At 34.9% G+C, this 20,604-nt stretch overlaps 1 protein-coding gene across 1 annotated transcript in view; it reads left to right on the top strand.

The window, feature by feature from the left end:
• LOC149415880 (uncharacterized) overlaps positions 1-20,604 on the top strand; it is a 134,100-nt gene that overhangs the window by 101,726 nt on the left and 11,770 nt on the right. The window lies entirely within an intron of this gene.

Here is a 20,604-nt window from a genome sequence, read left to right as displayed (position 1 = left end):
TAAGAAAGGAATATGAATTCAAATATTTATGCAGAACAAAAGTTTTTTTATGTTTTGTTGTTGTGGTGGACAGCATTGCAGTGCTGCACTGCACTAATTTGACTATTTTTATATTAACACTAGTCGTAGACTGAAATTGGGCTGCAGACTAATACGGCCAAACTGAAAAATGTAAACGCCGCATCAGAGAATATTTGGCTTAACATTACAAACGATAACAATATTTGACTTATATATTTATTTTTTCGTTATTATTCTACTACTCATACCTATAGAGATGTCAATAGAAAATGAATTGGCAAGGATACACCACAACCATACAATGGACCTAATTTAATGAGGAGCATGGCAGTACTACGATATTTAAAAGACGCTTATAGGAAAAAATTGTGGTCCTAATTGGTTTTAACTTATAAAGAAATTAGTTATGACAACCATTTCTTCCTATATTTAGCATATTTTAAATGTCGCAGTACCGCCATTTTCTTTATGGAGTCAGGTCCATTGTATGGTCGTGTATCTTTGCCAATTCATTTTCTATTGACATCGGTACAGCATGCATTGATTATAAATGGTACAGTCATTAAGATAATGAATTAAATCAAATTTTTTTATGTTCGTTACAATTAAGCCAATCAAAACATATATATTTGGCAATGGTTTCTTTAATAATGGGCACAAGATATAAATTTTCGCAATTATGATTTAGTACATACTCGACGACATAATGAATTTCAAGAGCGTTGATAGCAAATTTCTTAGTGGGATAATTTAAGCAAAACCTCTCTGTGGGACGGTACTCGCTTGCTAGGATTGATGAATTTATGGGATCATATGGGTCACCTATACAAGATATTTTACATCTATGTTCTGCCATCCCCTGTGCAGCAAGAGCAACGCTGCTGGTTGCAGAGAAGACATGACTGGGTCCTGCACTTATTTCTGGAAAAAAATATATCATAGTTATTGAAGAAAAGATTGAAATATTATAGGAACAAAACTATTCCCTTTTAAGTAATATAAAACAGATATGTACCTTCATTTTTTACTAGCATCCCCTGTGCAGCAACGGGTACGCTGCTGGTTGAGATTTTACGCTCTGAAATAAATATAATTATTACATAAACCGAATTAACAAAACATATTATTATTATTATAGGCTGATGCAGTATAGAATACCTTTTAGGATGTAGTCATGATACGTGCTGAACACCATTCTCGAAATGGACTCTCAGAGGTTATGGTTGGAAACTTGTGTCGAATAGTCTCTGTCCGTACATCCTTTCACACAACACGTTTTAAGGACTTTATCGGTAGGCATTTTCACACATAAATCAACTTTACTGTTTCACACAACCAGATATTAAAAAATGTTTAGCAATGTTATGATGACAAACAATGGCGTCCGTCAAACTTTGTTTACAGTTTTTTCGAGGAAGTGAAATGGCGGGAAGCATGAGTCGGCCACCTAGCGGCGAGAACACGCATTACACGGTTTGCGAACTCTCTTTCTGGCACACGAGTCTTATGGTAAAGTGAGCGAGAAACAAAAAAAACATCGTTGACGTAACAAACATAGATTTTCAAAATGGCTTCAGTTTGTGTTGACGTTTTTAAGCGGAGTTATACCCGTGACTGTCTGACTGAGTGCATCGCGCCCCGGTCGGCAGGGGCAGGGGCGGGGCGGGGAACATCTGCGGGACAAACATTAGAATGGAAACAATAGCACAGCTCAGTCAGCACAAACAGCAGTGTTTTATGCTTTCTTTTTTTAAATTTCAATCATAGATTATTTTCGATCGTTTTTCTATTAAAAGTCCCTAGTTTTGAAGTGTTTTGATTTATAATTAGCATAATAGAAGACGGAGAATCAAAATCGAAGAAAAAAAGTACGAATCTAATTTACAACAATCGTGGCCAGAAAATGAGACGTAAAGAAAATGGGTGAGAAAATTAGATGAAAAAAACGCGAAATGTGTATTTTGGAACGTGAAATTTACTTTGACCAAGAAAAAGGTATTCAAAATAAATAATGGATTTTTATCAGGAAAATTAATTAAATTAAAATTATTAAAATTAATTAAAAATAATTAATTAAAATTATTTTTATCAACGAAACATTTCAAAAGATTTTTGAGAACATTGAAAATGTCATGCTTCAACACGGCTTAGACACAACTTTGTTGTCTGCATTCGCTGCAGACAATTCATCTGTGAATTATGGTGCTAACAATTCGGTGTACCAAAAAATGAATGACAAATATTCTGACACCAAAGTCGTTAAAGCAAATTGTAATTGTCACCATCTTCACAAAGCTGGAAGAAACGCCATCAAAGCTTTATCAAAGTGTATGCGGAATTTTCGAACAGTGCAAAACGGACGAGAGAATTACAATAATTTTTTGAAATTAAATACAGAAAAGTTTTACGACATGGGCCAACTAGATGGTTAACCCCAAGGAGACGGCCAACTACAATCGTAGTGGAAGAAAAGTTCTCCTAGAGAACGGCTCACTACAAGTGTAGTTTTGAGCATTTGTCATGTTCATCGCTAAATATTTAGTAAATTTAACAGTAAAACTTTGAGGTAAAAAATGTTTTGCATTGAGTTGTTTATTTTCTACCACATCCTTTTAACAGATTCTCCTTTTTACGTATAGTTTTTTTTTAACAGAACTTTTAAGTACGTTGTATCCCTCTTCACTTGATTCTTATCTTCAGCGCACGCATACAGTCTTAATTGTCCTTTCGCCGTGTGAGTGTCGCGTTTCTGGCCGTTCTGCTGGACACTGTTTATTGTTATATTAGGGTGACCGTTTTTTATAACTCTTGGAGTGTTTCTGTGTTAATATTTACTTTTATGAAGTGTTTCGTTCGTATTTATTATTATATTGTGCGTATTATTTGTGAATATAAGATCATTTTATTGTTTTGTATATTTGAGTGTTTGTTGTAACTACGACAGACGTCATTGAAAACTTTGTGATAGATTGCGATTCTGATTTTTCGATGAGTGATGATGAAGATTATATTCCTGAACATTTGGAGAGCTTAGAGGAAGCTTCAGAACAAAATGGAGATAGTGAAGTTGGAGATTTTGAACGCTTAGATGAAGATCCCTCCAATAATATAAATTTTACAAATTTCTCTCCAACGTGGGGATGTGACATTAACTTTCAGACAGATGTGCATAGTTTTAATCAACAATCAGGATTAAGAGATTGTGAACTTAACCAAGAGAGTTGTGAGGCTGATTATTTTGAGCTATTTTTTTAATTCAGATGTCGTGAGCAGTGTTGTAATCGAAACAAACCGATATTTTGATACTGTGAAATCTCAAAAAACATTTGCTCCAAATTCTAAGTTGCACAGATGGAAAAATGTTGATGTTGATGAAATGTACGTTTTCATTGCCTTGACCATGCTTATGGCGAGAAGTAAAAAAGGCAAAATCCATCAATATTGGTCGGTAGACAGGTTAATTTCATCACCGATATTTGGAGAAACAATGCCAAGAGATGGATATTTATCTATCCTAAGCATGCTCCATTTTTCAGACAATAAAAAGCAACAGAAAGGTGATACTACCCATAATTAAAGAAACCATTGCCAAATATATATGTTTTGATTGGCTTAATTGTAACGAACATAAAAAAATTTGATTTAATTCATTATCTTAATGACTGTACCATTTATAATCAATGCATGCTGTACCGATGTCAATAGAAAATGAATTGGCAAGGATACACCACAACCATACAATGGACCTAATTTAATGAGGAGCATGGCAGTACTACGATATTTAAAAGACGCTTATAGGAAAAAATTGTGGTCCTAATTGGTTTTAACTTATAAAGAAATTAGTTATGACAACCATTTCTTCCTATATTTAGCATATTTTAAATGTCGCAGTACCGCCATTTTCTTTATGGAGTCAGGTCCATTGTATGGTCGTGTATCTTTGCCAATTCATTTTCTATTGACATCGGTACAGCATGCATTGATTATAAATGGTACAGTCATTAAGATAATGAATTAAATCAAATTTTTTTATGTTCGTTACAATTAAGCCAATCAAAACATATATATTTGGCAATGGTTTCTTTAATAATGGGCACAATATATAAATTTTCGCAATTATGATTTAGTACATACTCGACGACATAATGAATTTCAAGAGCGTTGATAGCAAATTTCTTAGTGGGATAATTTAAGCAAAACCTCTCTGTGGGACGGTACTCGCTTGCTAGGATTGATGAATTTATGGGATCATATGGGTCACCTATACAAGATATTTTACATCTATGTTCTGCCATCCCCTGTGCAGCAAGAGCAACGCTGCTGGTTGCAGAGAAGACATGACTGGGTCCTGCACTTATTTCTGGAAAAAAATATATCATAGTTATTGAAGAAAAGATTGAAATATTATAGGAACAAAACTATTCCCTTTTAAGTAATATAAAACAGATATGTACCTTCATTTTTTACTAGCATCCCCTGTGCAGCAACGGGTACGCTGCTGGTTGAGATTTTACGCTCTGAAATAAATATAATTATTACATAAACCGAATTAACAAAACATATTATTATTATTATAGGCTGATGCAGTATAGAATACCTTTTAGGATGTAGTCATGATACGTGCTGAACACCATTCTCGAAATGGACTCTCAGAGGTTATGGTTGGAAACTTGTGTCGAATAGTCTCTGTCCGTACATCCTTTCACACAACACGTTTTAAGGACTTTATCGGTAGGCATTTTCACACATAAATCAACTTTACTGTTTCACACAACCAGATATTAAAAAATGTTTAGCAATGTTATGATGACAAACAATGGCGTCCGTCAAACTTTGTTTACAGTTTTTTCGAGGAAGTGAAATGGCGGGAAGCATGAGTCGGCCACCTAGCGGCGAGAACACGCATTACACGGTTTGCGAACTCTCTTTCTGGCACACGAGTCTTATGGTAAAGTGAGCGAGAAACAAAAAAAACATCGTTGACGTAACAAACATAGATTTTCAAAATGGCTTCAGTTTGTGTTGACGTTTTTAAGCGGAGTTATACCCGTGACTGTCTGACTGAGTGCATCGCGCCCCGGTCGGCAGGGGCAGGGGCGGGGCGGGGAACATCTGCGGGACAAACATTAGAATGGAAACAATAGCACAGCTCAGTCAGCACAAACAGCAGTGTTTTATGCTTTCTTTTTTTAAATTTCAATCATAGATTATTTTCGATCGTTTTTCTATTAAAAGTCCCTAGTTTTGAAGTGTTTTGATTTATAATTAGCATAATAGAAGACGGAGAATCAAAATCGAAGAAAAAAAGTACGAATCTAATTTACAACAATCGTGGCCAGAAAATGAGACGTAAAGAAAATGGGTGAGAAAATTAGATGAAAAAAACGCGAAATGTGTATTTTGGAACGTGAAATTTACTTTGACCAAGAAAAAGGTATTCAAAATAAATAATGGATTTTTATCAGGAAAATTAATTAAATTAAAATTATTAAAATTAATTAAAAATAATTAATTAAAATTATTTTTATCAACGAAACATTTCAAAAGATTTTTGAGAACATTGAAAATGTCATGCTTCAACACGGCTTAGACACAACTTTGTTGTCTGCATTCGCTGCAGACAATTCATCTGTGAATTATGGTGCTAACAATTCGGTGTACCAAAAAATGAATGACAAATATTCTGACACCAAAGTCGTTAAAGCAAATTGTAATTGTCACCATCTTCACAAAGCTGGAAGAAACGCCATCAAAGCTTTATCAAAGTGTATGCGGAATTTTCGAACAGTGCAAAACGGACGAGAGAATTACAATAATTTTTTGAAATTAAATACAGAAAAGTTTTACGACATGGGCCAACTAGATGGTTAACCCCAAGGAGACGGCCAACTACAATCGTAGTGGAAGAAAAGTTCTCCTAGAGAACGGCTCACTACAAGTGTAGTTTTGAGCATTTGTCATGTTCATCGCTAAATATTTAGTAAATTTAACAGTAAAACTTTGAGGTAAAAAATGTTTTGCATTGAGTTGTTTATTTTCTACCACATCCTTTTAACAGATTCTCCTTTTTACGTATAGTTTTTTTTTAACAGAACTTTTAAGTACGTTGTATCCCTCTTCACTTGATTCTTATCTTCAGCGCACGCATACAGTCTTAATTGTCCTTTCGCCGTGTGAGTGTCGCGTTTCTGGCCGTTCTGCTGGACACTGTTTATTGTTATATTAGGGTGACCGTTTTTTATAACTCTTGGAGTGTTTCTGTGTTAATATTTACTTTTATGAAGTGTTTCGTTCGTATTTATTATTATATTGTGCGTATTATTTGTGAATATAAGATCATTTTATTGTTTTGTATATTTGAGTGTTTGTTGTAACTACGACAGACGTCATTGAAAACTTTGTGATAGATTGCGATTCTGATTTTTCGATGAGTGATGATGAAGATTATATTCCTGAACATTTGGAGAGCTTAGAGGAAGCTTCAGAACAAAATGGAGATAGTGAAGTTGGAGATTTTGAACGCTTAGATGAAGATCCCTCCAATAATATAAATTTTACAAATTTCTCTCCAACGTGGGGATGTGACATTAACTTTCAGACAGATGTGCATAGTTTTAATCAACAATCAGGATTAAGAGATTGTGAACTTAACCAAGAGAGTTGTGAGGCTGATTATTTTGAGCTATTTTTTTAATTCAGATGTCGTGAGCAGTGTTGTAATCGAAACAAACCGATATTTTGATACTGTGAAATCTCAAAAAACATTTGCTCCAAATTCTAAGTTGCACAGATGGAAAAATGTTGATGTTGATGAAATGTACGTTTTCATTGCCTTGACCATGCTTATGGCGAGAAGTAAAAAAGGCAAAATCCATCAATATTGGTCGGTAGACAGGTTAATTTCATCACCGATATTTGGAGAAACAATGCCAAGAGATGGATATTTATCTATCCTAAGCATGCTCCATTTTTCAGACAATAAAAAGCAACAGAAAGGTGATACTACCCATAAAGTTAGAGATTTTGTGGATTTGATATGCATTCAATTCAAAAAATATTTTTATCCGTATGAGAATTTGTGCATTGATGTGTCCTTGGTTTTATTCAAAGGCAGATTGTGCATTAAGCAGTACCTTCCGGCGAAAAGGCACAAATTCGGCATAAAACTTTTTGTTATTTGTGATTGTAAAACTGGGTTTGTTTTACAATTTGTTATTTATTGTGGTGCTAAAACTTACATTGAAATACCGAATATAGACGAACAAATATCCCGGCAACTACTGACTTCTGGGAAAGTGGTTGTTTCTTTACTAGCGGATTACTTACAGAAAGGTCATACAGTTTACACAGACAACTGGTATTCAAGCCCCTATCTATTCAGCTATTTGCACAGCAAAAAAACTAATGCCTGTGGTACTGTTAAAAAGACCCGAAAAAATATGCCGACATTTGGAAATGTAAAAAAAGGCGACGTAGAATGCAAAACAACTGGGTGCTTACTGGCAATCAAATGGCACGACAAGAGGGAAGTGCATATGCTGACTACATCGCACAATGCGTCAATGAAAGAAACAGGCAAAAACAGCTGGAAAACCAAAGTTCCGATAATGAAACCCAATTGTATAATAAATTATAATAAGAATATGGGAGGTGTTGACAGGTCGGACATGTTAATTACTTTTGTGCAAAGTGTTCGAAAAACTATCAAGTGGTACAAAAAAATTGCTTTTCGGGCAATTGACGTAATTTTAATAAATGCTCACGCAATGTACAAGTTACAGACAAAAAAAGAAGTAAGCTTAACTGATTTTCATTTGGAAGTAATTAGGCAACTTATTACTAAACACCATGCTCCTGGGTCAGTAAAAAAGGTAAATCGAGTAGGCGATTATCCGCTGAGGCTAACTGCCAGACATTTTCCTTCGGACGTTCCACCATCTTCAAATTCTAAGAGAAAATCAGTTTATCGGGAGTGTCACGTATGCAAAAATTCGTCGCTAAATCCTAAACGTCGTGTTCAGACACGTTATTGGTGTTACTGTTGTCAAGTTGCCTTGTGCCCCACTACATGTTTTCGTATATATCACACTGTAGAAAAGTTTTAATAATTAAAAGAGCCCGTCGCACTGTACAATCTTGTGGCCACCCTTTCTAATGCCGACAAGTGGCCTTGCGCAAGTGTATGTGTGTTGGCCAAATATTTTTCTGCATTGTACGAAAACATTTATTATAATTACTGTGTATATAAAACTCATCATAAAATTTAATAACTTGATTGCCAAAGGTTCATTTTTTGTGTGAAAAAATGAATTTTTACGACTTGACAATAAATAAACAATCTGTGAGTGTTCCATTCCGGGATTTTGTCATTTGAAGGTAATATTTTTTATTTACATTCCATCTAACACAAAATAACCCAGTAAAAATATAATATTAAGTGAACCAAACTAATTTTACAATATTAAAGAATACCGTAAAATAAATAAAAACATTGTAAAATCTTTAGGCACAGCTAAATAATATTTCAAACCTGGAGTGAGTATAAAATGTAATTTACGAAAATCTAGCCGTTTCAGGCGGGCAATTCATGCAAAATCTGCTAGTCTTCTAAGGGTTAAGTTTGGGGAGAGCTGTTGACCGATTGATATTGTCGTGGCCTGCTGTATCAGCGTATTTTAAAAGACGTGGTGAAGCAGCATGCCATAAAATAATACGGGAATTTGCAAAAGAGTGTGGCGAAGGCGAATCCAATGACGCTGGAAGTTTATCTATAAGGATCACACTACAGGAATGTTATTTATATTTCATTCATCATTACATGAATATGCTGACAGAAGCTATACTATTGCTCCGTGACAGCTGCTGAGTTGCACCCAATTATGAGAAACATAAAAGACAAGGTTGAAAGCCGACTGCATGATGAATTTTACGGTGCCAAAATAATGAGAGTTTTTAAGGCCTTCTGATCAGGATCAATTAAAAAAAAGAAGCCAATGAGGTTTACAGAAATATTGTAATTTTGAGGATTCTGTATTCAAAATCTTTTCCAAATTCGATCTAACAAGTGCAGTAAGTTACAAAGATACTGTGGAAGCTGTCGAATCACTTGGTTTGAAAAATGTCGACGAAGATAAACTTTATGACGAGACCCGAAAATTAAATCAAGTATTTCCTCAGTTCGTACAATCTAGTGATTCAATATTTATTGCCTGTTGATTAACGATGGGTTCAGTTATTCAAAGTCACCTGAACCTTCACCGAACTGCAAAAAATAATTGGATATTTTATTCAATCCCTATAAACAATGCTTTTGTTGAACGCGTGATTTCTTTGATGGGAAATTTGTAGACAGACGAGCAAAATTACTTGTCAGTGGACATGGTGAAGGCAGAGATAATTTTGAAGATTAATTACAATATGAATTGCCAAAATTTTTTGAAGTTTTTGAAGAAACCTGTTTTTGAAAGGTGGCAGCCCTAAGTGTGCCTCAGTTGTTTGGTCTCCAATTTACAAAAACCAAATAAACAACATCGAAGCAATCCAAAACAAATTCCTTAAATATATTTGTTACAAGTCATTTGTAAGATTTAATAATTATGCAGAAGCAGCTTCATACTTTAAATTGATTCACTGTGTGTACGGAGGCATCATAATTGTTAGGCACTATTCCTGTATAAAGTAGTTAACAATAATATTTAATGCCCAGAGGTGCTAAACAAGATTCCATTCAATGAACCTGCGCGTTCAACACGCTCTTGTATCCTATTCAGGTTGATCATAGCAAAACCAACTCTAAGCAGAATTCTTGCCTGAACAGACTATGCAATAATTATAATAGCGTATTAACCAAGGTTGATATATTCAGTTGCGAACTAACCAAATACAAGAGGTCCATAAAAAAATATTTCTCTGATGGTTTGTGCATAGTGTTTATGTCTTTATTGTTTATATCTCTATTTTGATTTGATTTATATCTACAATCTCCATGGCTATAAATGTATTGTTTCGTAAATTTTTCGTTTTTTTTATTTATTTATTTTTTCATGTTCTCCTTAAAACGGTTATACACCAATATATTAAGGAGAAGAATACAAATTAAAGGTTTACACAGGCAGTTTTACTATTTTGTGACATATGTTATAAGATAGTTACTGAATTGTCTGTAAGTGACATTGAAAATGGCGATGGCTAATGCAGAATCGTTAAGCAGTTGAGTCGCTCTCTTTATTGGAGCGTTCTGACAGGCAGAAGTCCTCGCTTTATGTAATCTTTTGGTAAATATTAAATTTGTAATTAAAATTATACAAATTTAAATATTAAATTTGTATAATTTTTAAATTCAGGTTCCTTTCTCACAAATTTAAATTATGTTGTCTCAGTTAAAGTCACGAGGAGGAAATCCATAATTGATTTTATTTTACTAAATTACACTTATGTACAAACTGATTAAATGTAAACTGTCGATTTCCCAAAAATGAATACATAAATAAAAAACATTAATATGTGACTTTTGGAACATGAAGAAGGTATTTCTCCACTGTGAATCCGCATGTCTCCGTGAAGGTCGGTTTTTTCATAAAATGCATAGTTTCACAAGGAACATGAAAAAGGTTTTTCTCCACTGTGATTCAGCATGTGTGCCTTCAGGTTACCCTGGTTATAACTTGTATAATCGCACTCCAAACATGAAAGAGATTTTTCTCCACTGTGAATCAGCATGTGTCTCTTCAGCTGACCCTTTTTACAACACGTATATTTGCACACGGAACATGAAAAAGGTTTTTCTCCACTGTGAGTCAGCATGTGGCTCGTTAGGTCGCTCTTTCGATAACATGCATAGCTGCACACGGAACATGAAAAAGGTTTTTCTCCACTGTGAGTCAGCATGTGGCTCTTCAGTTGACCCTTTTGACAACACGCATATTTGCACACGGAACATGAAAAAGGTTTTTCTGCATTGTGAGTCAGCATGTGGTTCGTTAGGTTGTTCTTTCGATAACATGCATAGTTGCATACGGAACATGAAAAAGGTTTTTCTCCACTGTGAGTCAGCATGTGGCTCGTTAGGTCGCTCTTTCGATAACATGCATAGCTGCACACGGAACATGAAAAAGGTTTTTCTCCACTGTGAGTCAGCATGTGGCTTTTCAGTTGACCCTTTTGACAACACGCATATTTGCACACGGAACATGAAAAAGGTTTTTCTGCATTTTGAGTCAGCATGTGGTTCGTTAGGTTGCTCTTTCGATAACATGCATAGTTGCATACGGAACATGAAAAAGGTTTTTCTCCACTGTGAGTCAACATGTGGATCTTTAGTTGACCCTTTCGATAGCACGCATAGTTGCACAGGGAACATGAAAAAGGTTTTTCTCCACTGTGATTCAGCATGTGTGCCTTCAGGTTACCCTGGTTATAACTTGTATAATCGCACTCCGAACATGAAAGAGATTTTTCTCCACTGTGAATCAGCATGTGTCTCTTCAGCTGACCCTTTTTACAACACGTATATTTGCACACGGAACATGAAAAAGGTTTTTCTCCACTGTGAGTCAGCATGTGGCTCGTTAGGTCGCTCGTTCGATAACATGCATAGCTGCACACGGAACATGAAAAGGGTTTTTCTCCACTGTGAGTCAGTATGTGGCTCTTCAGTTGACCCTTTTGACAACACGCATATTTGCACACGGAACATGAAAAAGGTTTTTCTGCATTGTGAGTCAGCATGTGGTTCGTTAGGTTGTTCTTTCGATAACATGCATAGTTGCATACGGAACATGAAAAAGGTTTTTCTCCACTGTGAGTCAGCATGTGGATCATAAGTTGACCCTTTTGATAGCACGCATAGTTGCACAGGGAACATGAAAAAGGTTTTTCTCCACTGTGAGTCAGCAAGTGTCTCTTCAGGTTACCCTGGTTATAACTTGTATAATCGCACTCCAAACATGAAAGAGGTTTTTCTCCACTGTGAATCAGCATGTGTCTCTCCAGCTGACCCTTTTTACAACACGCATATTTGCACACGGAACATGAAAAAGCTTTTTCTCCACTGTGAGTCAGCATGTGCCTTTTTAGCTGACCCTTTCGACAACACGCATAGATGCATACGGAACATGAAAAAGGTTTTTTTCCACTGTGAGTCAGCATGTGTCTCTTTAAATTTCGCTTTTGAGCATTTGAATAGTTGCACTTGGAACAAGAAAAAGGTTTTTCTCTTACATGGGTGAGAAAGTTCGTTGCGAAATTTGACTTAGGAGAGAAGGAGTAGTTGCGATGGGGAGGAGTGAACCCCTTTTCCACAAAATGCGTCCGAAGATCTGTCAACAAATTTGAAAAATAACATGGATGAAAATTATTCAGTTAAACTTTGAGAAAATAATCGAAGTAAGTTCGTAGAAACGTTATAAAATATAGGAGGGGCCGAAGTTTTCAAGTTTACAATGAAAATTGGTTTTACCTGCTGCCTTAGTAATTCTTCCAAAGCGTTCCAAGCATTCCTCTTTAACATCCGGCAGGTCTATGTCAATTTTCATATAAGTAAGCCCCGCTTCATCTTGTCGGAGTCCAAGATCAGCGTTTATGGTAACTGTTTCCACATTAGTGCTTCCTGAAATAAAAAGGGGTAAAAATAGAATGGATCTTTGCATGGCCAGCCTTGAACCAAATTCACTTAGTCGGCATAGGAGAGGTAGGAGTTGGGTCGATGGGCAACAACAATATTCATAAAGGAGATAAAAAGGAAAGGTGTAGGTAACACGATGCTAGGTACCAAGATTTCCGCCCAATTAAAAATTATGATACAAAATTTAATAATAGCTAAATTTCAAAATACATAGGTAAATTGTTCATTCAAGTTGAATCCCTGAGGCTTGGCAGAAAACCATTTGAAAAAAACTTTTTACTAAATTAAGTATAACATTTCGAAGAATGGTTCCTGGACCATAACAAACATTTTGTTTAAGTGGCCTGGGGTGAGTCCATTCACATCCTCGGGGTCTGAGCTCATTGAAAACAAAGGGCGGGAGTTGAGGATGGCCTCAATTCTAGTGAGAACTGTCGCAAATTCTTCATGAGTTAGAATGGTCTCACATATCACCCGTTTTAAATGGTATTTTACAGATTTTATCCCTGCCTCAAATAACCCTCCGAAATAAGGACTTGCTGGAGGGTTAGATGATTAGATATAACATCACGCTGTGATGCCAAGAATTTATTTATACCGAGTAGGTACCAATTTGCACCGACGAAATTGGTTCCGCTTATGATTTCAGAACATAACCCTCGACGATCTGTAAACCGGCTTAGGGCTGCAATAAATGCTTCAGAAGATAAATCGGACACGATCTCTAAATGAACTGCTTTCGTCGCCATACATACAAATAGACATAAATAACCCTTTGACGTTTTTGCTCCCCTACGTTTGTGATCTTTTAAAGTGTAAGGACCTCCGAAATCAACACCGACTCGAGATAGCACGATAGCACGGCTTTCCTGCACTCGAGAGGGAGGTAAATCACCCATTAGGGGAGGAAGCGCCGAAGATTTCATTTTATGGCAGACAATGCATTTCGACAGTTGTGAGCGAATTTTATTCCGTGCAGCCACTTTCCAAAATTTACGCTGAATAGTGAATTCAAGGCTTCGTGGCTTAACATGAAGATATGTTTTATGATAATAATCTATAATTAAATAAGCTAAATGACCGATTTTCGGAAGTAAGATCGGAAATTTATTTTCGTATTAAAAATTTGAATACTTGAGTCGACCTCACACCCTGATAATACCGTGATTATCAAGAAACGGTTTCAGGTTTTGAATTTGCGTTGAACATGGACTGCCATTTCGCATATTACGTATTTCAACAGAAAAATAAGTTTCCTGTTCGATGCGTACGATTTTCATAAGCGAATCGTGATCTAATTCACGAGAACTAAGATAAGTCGAGTTTGAATTTCCACTACCAGGACGTTTCTGACAATTATTTACGAAACGCATTATCCAAGCGACAACGCGTTGTAGTTTATAAAATGAAGAATATTTACTAATAGTCGAATTAGGTACTATTTGAGATGATAAAAACGTTTTAAGGTTGCATGTTTTGATTTCTGGTATTTCTCCGTCAGATTGTTGTACACAGCTGAACAAGGCCAGAGTGCTATTGGTTGATGAAGCCATTTTGGTCCCGTAAACCACAAAGGGTGTGATATAATGTGAGCTAGGAAAAGCCCTTTTGAACCGGAATCGGCACAATTTTCCTCCGAGACAACTTGCTTCCAAACAGCATTTGGTGTATTTTCCAGTATTTGTACAACCCTATTAGCGACAAATGTTTTCAATAAATATGGCGGCGTTTTTTTAACCACGCTAGTACAATAGTCGAATCTGTAAATAAAAAACGTTTTCTATTTGTTCGGAAAATTTTACAGATGACATAATATACTTTACAAGTTTCTTGAGGAGAACGGCCCCACATAATTCTAGTCGTGGAATTGACAGGGTTTTCAAAGGAGCGACCTTCGATTTCCCCATTAAAATGTGAGTGGTATTGCTATTACGCTCTAATAAATATACTTCTTCAGCATAACCTAATTGTGAAACGTCACAGAATCCTACGAGGAAAAGAAGACTTGTGATCACCGTGTAATAATATCTAGGGATATTCAATGTTCGAAGTAATGAAAGCTGACTCACAAATTTACTCCACGTATTATGAATATGTGGTGGAACATCACGATCGTCTCAATCGACACTTAATTTCCATTGTTCCTGTAATAGACATTTTGCAAAAAATGTCACTGGGGTGATGATCCCAAGTGGGTCGAATAAACGAGCTACCGTTGGTAAAATTGTTCTTTTTGTGTATATCTCATTTGAAGGTAGATCGACCTTGTAGGTAAAATTATCAGTCGTTGGATTCCACTGAATGCCTAATATTTTAAGAATTTGATCAGTTATCAAAAGAATGACCATCCTGCTGGTGCTCTTGTGAAACATGATCCAAAAGTGAAGGTGTATTAGATTGTCATTTACTAAGTTTTAATTTCCCAAGATTTATCAATCCAATGATATATTGTTTGATTTCTAGGGCTGTGCTAATCGTTTCTGTCCTCGTTACCATATCATCTACACAAAAATCATCGCATAGAACCTTGGCAACGTCAGGATACTTTGATCCTTCATCTTGTGCTATCTGGCGAAGGGTACGAATGGCCAAGAATGGTGAACTAGACAACCCGTACATTACAGTTTGTAACTCGAAATCAATTAACGGTTCACTCTGAGATTCTCTCCACAAAATATTTTGGAATTTACGCTGAGATGGAATAATTAATAGTTGCCTATACATCTTACGAATATCAGCTGTAAATACATATTTATGAAAATTTAAAATCATACGTGGAATTTCAGTTTGCAATTTTGGACCGTTCATTACTAGGTAATTTAGAGATAAGTAATTTGGTTGGGTTTTTGCCGTCCCATCAAAGACCACACGTAGTTTTGTAGTTTTACTGTCAGAATTCAAAACACAATGATGAGGTAAATACATGAAAAATGCATTTTAATTCCGAAGTACCCGTGTCATGTGTCCCAGACACTCATATTCTTAAATAAAATTTCCGTAATTAATTGCTAACATGGGATCCCTTTTAAAACGAATTTCTAGTTTGATCAATCGCGATTCCGCAAGTTTGAACGAATTTTGAGAAGGCATAATTTCAGATTTTGTTAATAATGGCACATTATATCTACCATCACATTCTCGATAGTGATTCAAAGCGTAGATTCTTTCGGCTAATTCGTCGTCCGGATTACTCGTCATAATTGAAGGTGTTTCTTCAATTTCCCAAAATTTTCTAAGAGTATTTCTTAACGAATTTGTTTCAACAAAGACGAAGGCGTTTGCAATGACAAATTTTCCATCTTCCCCATTATAATGTAACCGAATACACTATTTACAGCACATGGATAGCCGTGAATTATTTCATGGCCACTATTAAATATATCCAAGTACACGTCAGCTCCTAACAAAAGGTCTATTTTGCCCGACATGTAATATGATTAATCAGCTAATTTTAAATTTTTTAATTGTGACGTCACACTCAATGGTAAATCATATGACGGATGAGTAGAAGTGATTTCCGTAATCACGATAGTTTAATATTGAAGAATAAGCCCTTTTTTAATTCGAGGTTTTATAAAACATTTTGTTTTTCCATGACAAGAATTTATACTAGAATTGCCTAAGCCATTCAGTGAAATACGATGTGCCTTTAGACAAACCCAAGAGCTTAGCACATCTTTCCGTAATCAAAGAGACTTGACTCCCACAATCCATGACGGCGCGAATAGGAATAAAATCATTATATGGATTTCGGACCTCAAGTTGTACAGTTCCTAACAAAACGGTAGAAACGCTCGGAATCGTTGTTGCGGCCAGGGTTGGTTGCACTTGAATTACAAGGTTCATTTTCGCCCGATGGTTCGGCGGTAATGTGCAACATTGAATGGTGTTTTTTATTACAAGCCTGGAAATGTTAATTTTGATACACAATCTTTTACATGGTGCTGTTTCAAACAATTGAAACAACGGTTTAAAGTTTTAATTTCGTCCCTCCTTTGATGGGAACTTAAAGATGTAAAAGATGGAGATTTGGAAAGAAAATGTGCACCTTTACATAATGGACAATGAAGGTTATTATCGAACATTTTTTCTCTTTTGTAGTATGTGGAGATAACATTTCTAAAATACGCGTTTGATTTCTTAGAAAACTCGAAAATTGAATCCAACCCTGGAATCTCTTCACCGGGCAATTTGGATTCAAATTGTCAGATCCATCGATCGTATCATAATATGACCAACAAATTTATCAAAGATATTTTCTATCTTCATCGCCTTTATAGCGGCGCAATTCTCTTGAAACGTACTGAGTAACCGCGCTATACCTGACGCTGACTCGTTTTGTAAAATTTTTAAATTAAGAATTTCATCAACATAATGCGTGAAAAGAATTCTAGAATTTTGGTATTGATTTACCAGAATATTCCATGCAATGTCATAATTTTCTTCAATAAGAGGCAATGATTTTATAAGTGCCAGTGCCGACCCTGTAATAAATGATAAAAGATAGTGGTATTTTTCTACATTAGTATATATGCATTGCTGTCATGTATAAGACTTTTAAATAAGGAATGAAATGAGCATCAACTTTTAATGTCACTATCAAAAGTGGGTGGCTTTATCACTGGTGCACGAATCACCGAATTACTTGTCGTTTTAGGAATTGAATTTTCATTATTATTAGTGATAACGCTTTTCATTTGAATGATCTCGAAATACATTGAATCAACATTATTCGCAATGATTCCTAGTTCTGACATTTCTGTAATCTTGTCTTACGACATTAATTGTTCCTCAATCTCGTTATGAACTGTTAAAAATTATTGTACCCAATCTTTTATCTTTTCACGTCTAGCAAGAAACGTATATTTTTTCTTACTATCATCATAAATGCTCGCTATAAGCTCTTGCGTGATACGAGTACGTGATACTATTCGCTCACGTCGGGCTTGCAACAAAAGTACTTTTTTCTCAGCCATTGTATTGAGAAATTAATTTGCACAAACAATGCCGAGTGAATACAACAATTTATTTTAAACATTAACAAATTTGTAACCAGTTAACTATTTTTTACTACCTACAGGCAATTTTTGCTAACAGCACGGCTGACGCGAATTTCACACATAGATCAACTTTAATGAAAAATTTAAAATTGAAATAATTAAATTAACAACAATTTTTTCAATTAATAAAAATTATTCAGGCTCGAATGACCAATGTTGGGTACGGATTAGAATAGGAATGGAACGTTCGGATATGCCGACTAATCTTTTCTATTCTTCCACGTTTTCTATCTTTTGCGCTGGTTCATACACAAATCACTAAATTTCCCAAAAATGCGCGAGCTCACGATAGGGTTTAAGTTTCGACACGGTCGATAAAGGGGGCTCCGTAATCAAACGTTGTTGACAGGACGATTTTTTCAACTCAACTAAAGTTCACTAAGTCGGCATAGGAGAAGTAGGAGTTGGGTCGATGGGCAACAATAATAGGTACCAACAAACACCTTAAGTATGAAGTTGTAAGTCAATGGGATAGTTTTTTCGCAATCAATATTTATGATTTTTTAACGTATTAAAAATACGTGTAATTTACATCATGTTCCAATAAAATTAGTGGAAAATAGATGAACCGACAACTTATTGTGAACAGTATAATTATGTTAAAATAGTGCTGTATTTTGGAAGTTTCCGGCAAGGACGCATTTGAGGGTAAATACCCAAAAAATCTCATTATAAGAGAGGATGAAACAAGTTTATGTCCTGTTTGCACGACATTTGAAAACAGATATGATTCCGGACATCCGTTTTTAAATTTCTATATTTTACACGTATGCAATGCAACTGGCTGTATGAGTACTCTCCGCGTATTGCAAGAATTCCTTCGTTACAGCTGGGAGGTCGAAATCTAAATCGGAAAATGCAATTTCACCTCCACGTTCTTCCTGGAGCCCTGGTTCCGTCTTGATGGATATAGTATTTGGCTTCAGTAGATCCATGGTCTGCTTTGGTAGGGTTTGGTAATTAGTTTAATCCTGAAACAGAACAAAGTTGTAACGGAACTCAGTTTTTAAAATTTGGCTTCTCAAGTCGTAGCAAAAATAGACAATATAAAACCTTGAGAAAGGTTGAGAGAAACGTCGTTTATCTTGGGAAAACTATTTATTTATTTACTGTCTATGTCTTCCGCCTTCCGCCATTCCGTTTTAATCCACCTGTGATTAAACAACTGTTATCCGTATATTTGTTATAATTTTAATAAATGAATTTGAAATACTAATATTTTAATAGGTTAATGTCATATTGACAGTTTAAAACATTCTGATGTGACAAAACACCCGATGATACACTAACTAAACTGGAAGAACAGCTTCTACGAAAATTAATAGCAAAGAATTTAAGTATTATTTCTTACCAATAACCATCACATGCATTGTATAATAAGTTTAACAGGGCGGGATAAACAGAGTGTGGAAACAGGAAGAAAGATTGTCGGAGAAGAAAGCACTTGTCAAAAAATATATAGGTTATGCATAGACAAGAATGAAGTCATAGACAATTAATATAATTTTCTTGAACCTGGCATTTTGAACATGATAATTTCTACTTTAATTTTTCTGGGTACGATAAATATGCCTCTCCTAGTAGAAGTACAGTATATATTAATCATTTTCTAACAAAAAATGCGTTAATAAAATTATATTTTGTGCAAAACATAGAAGAATCGTGGCTCCCTTCTTATCTGGACCAAAAAAACTTTTTTCGTGATAAAGAATACATCACCAATAATGATCTTAAATTTAATATATTAACATATATGTATACATTTAACTCTTATTAAACAAAATAAAAATACTGAGTGTTCCATTTTCTTGTTAAAAGCAAAGAAATTTCAAAATTCGATATTGTCGTAAAAAGCCCATCTTCATAATCTAAGAATGGGTTGTTTCAAAGAATTTTAATAATTCTTAAAAAGTGAAAGTTAAATTTCTTGTTCTGAGAAAGATATTTTCAATTTCTGTTATTTTTCAGTTCTATCAAGCTACTAGCCTATAAAGATATAATAACAGAATTTGAATAGGACTTTCACAGAACCTTAAAATGAACGTTGACATTTGATCAATTATTCGAATTCTCCATAATAATCCTTCCTTATAATTTTATTTCAATTCTAATCCTTTATTTAAAGGATTTCAAATTATTCAAATTAAAAGACACTTTAGCTCATTTTTGCAGGACAACATTTTGTCCTATGGATCTTTCTTGTTGTGATAGAATATTTTAATTTTTTTTTTTTTTTTTATAATGTTTAAGGCTAATGAATGGGGTAGGCTACGAATGAGAATTATATTGTCTATAGTGGCCCTTTTTTATTTTTTTCACTCAAATTTTTTTCTTCACATATTTATGATTAAATAGAGGACCAATTTGCTACTTACAAAAAGCCCGAAGATTTCGATCTAGTGAGTGGTTTATTTATGGGTCTCGCTTTGAAACCCATCTGAAACCGATGCGCTAAACTCCGTTTTCTTTTAGAAAAAATAACAAATCTCATTGGCTTAGAGTTTGACATTTCGCTCGAGGCCACGGAAAATGTCACGGTCGCCAAAATTAGAAATCATATAATTTCGTGTCTAAAATATTGCTTGTCAAACTTCTTTGTGATAAAAATATATAGCCAGTGTAGTGTTAGTGAGTTACAAACATATAATCAACTTGATGTACTACCTACGTAAGTTCACCTTTAAATAAATTAAAAATGTGTTCAAATTTATTATTTTTCTAAATAAACCAGTGTACATGCATAATGGGGTAATTCTTGTTGTAATTTTAAATAAAATGTAGTAGCTGTTCTGCATAATTATTAAATATGTAATGTGTTAGTGTAGTAATGTAAGAAATCATCAATTTCTCAAGTAAATTACACATATAAATTAATATTATAAGCTGTTGTTTTTCAAATTA

This window comes from Hesperophylax consimilis, chromosome 17 (genome assembly GCF_061612785.1).
Source record: "Hesperophylax consimilis isolate HC1 chromosome 17, BYU_Hcon_1.0, whole genome shotgun sequence".
Classification (NCBI taxonomy): domain Eukaryota; kingdom Metazoa; phylum Arthropoda; class Insecta; order Trichoptera; family Limnephilidae; genus Hesperophylax; species Hesperophylax consimilis.
Note: the sequence above shows the minus strand (reverse complement) of the source record. Positions and strands in the feature narration are given on the sequence as shown.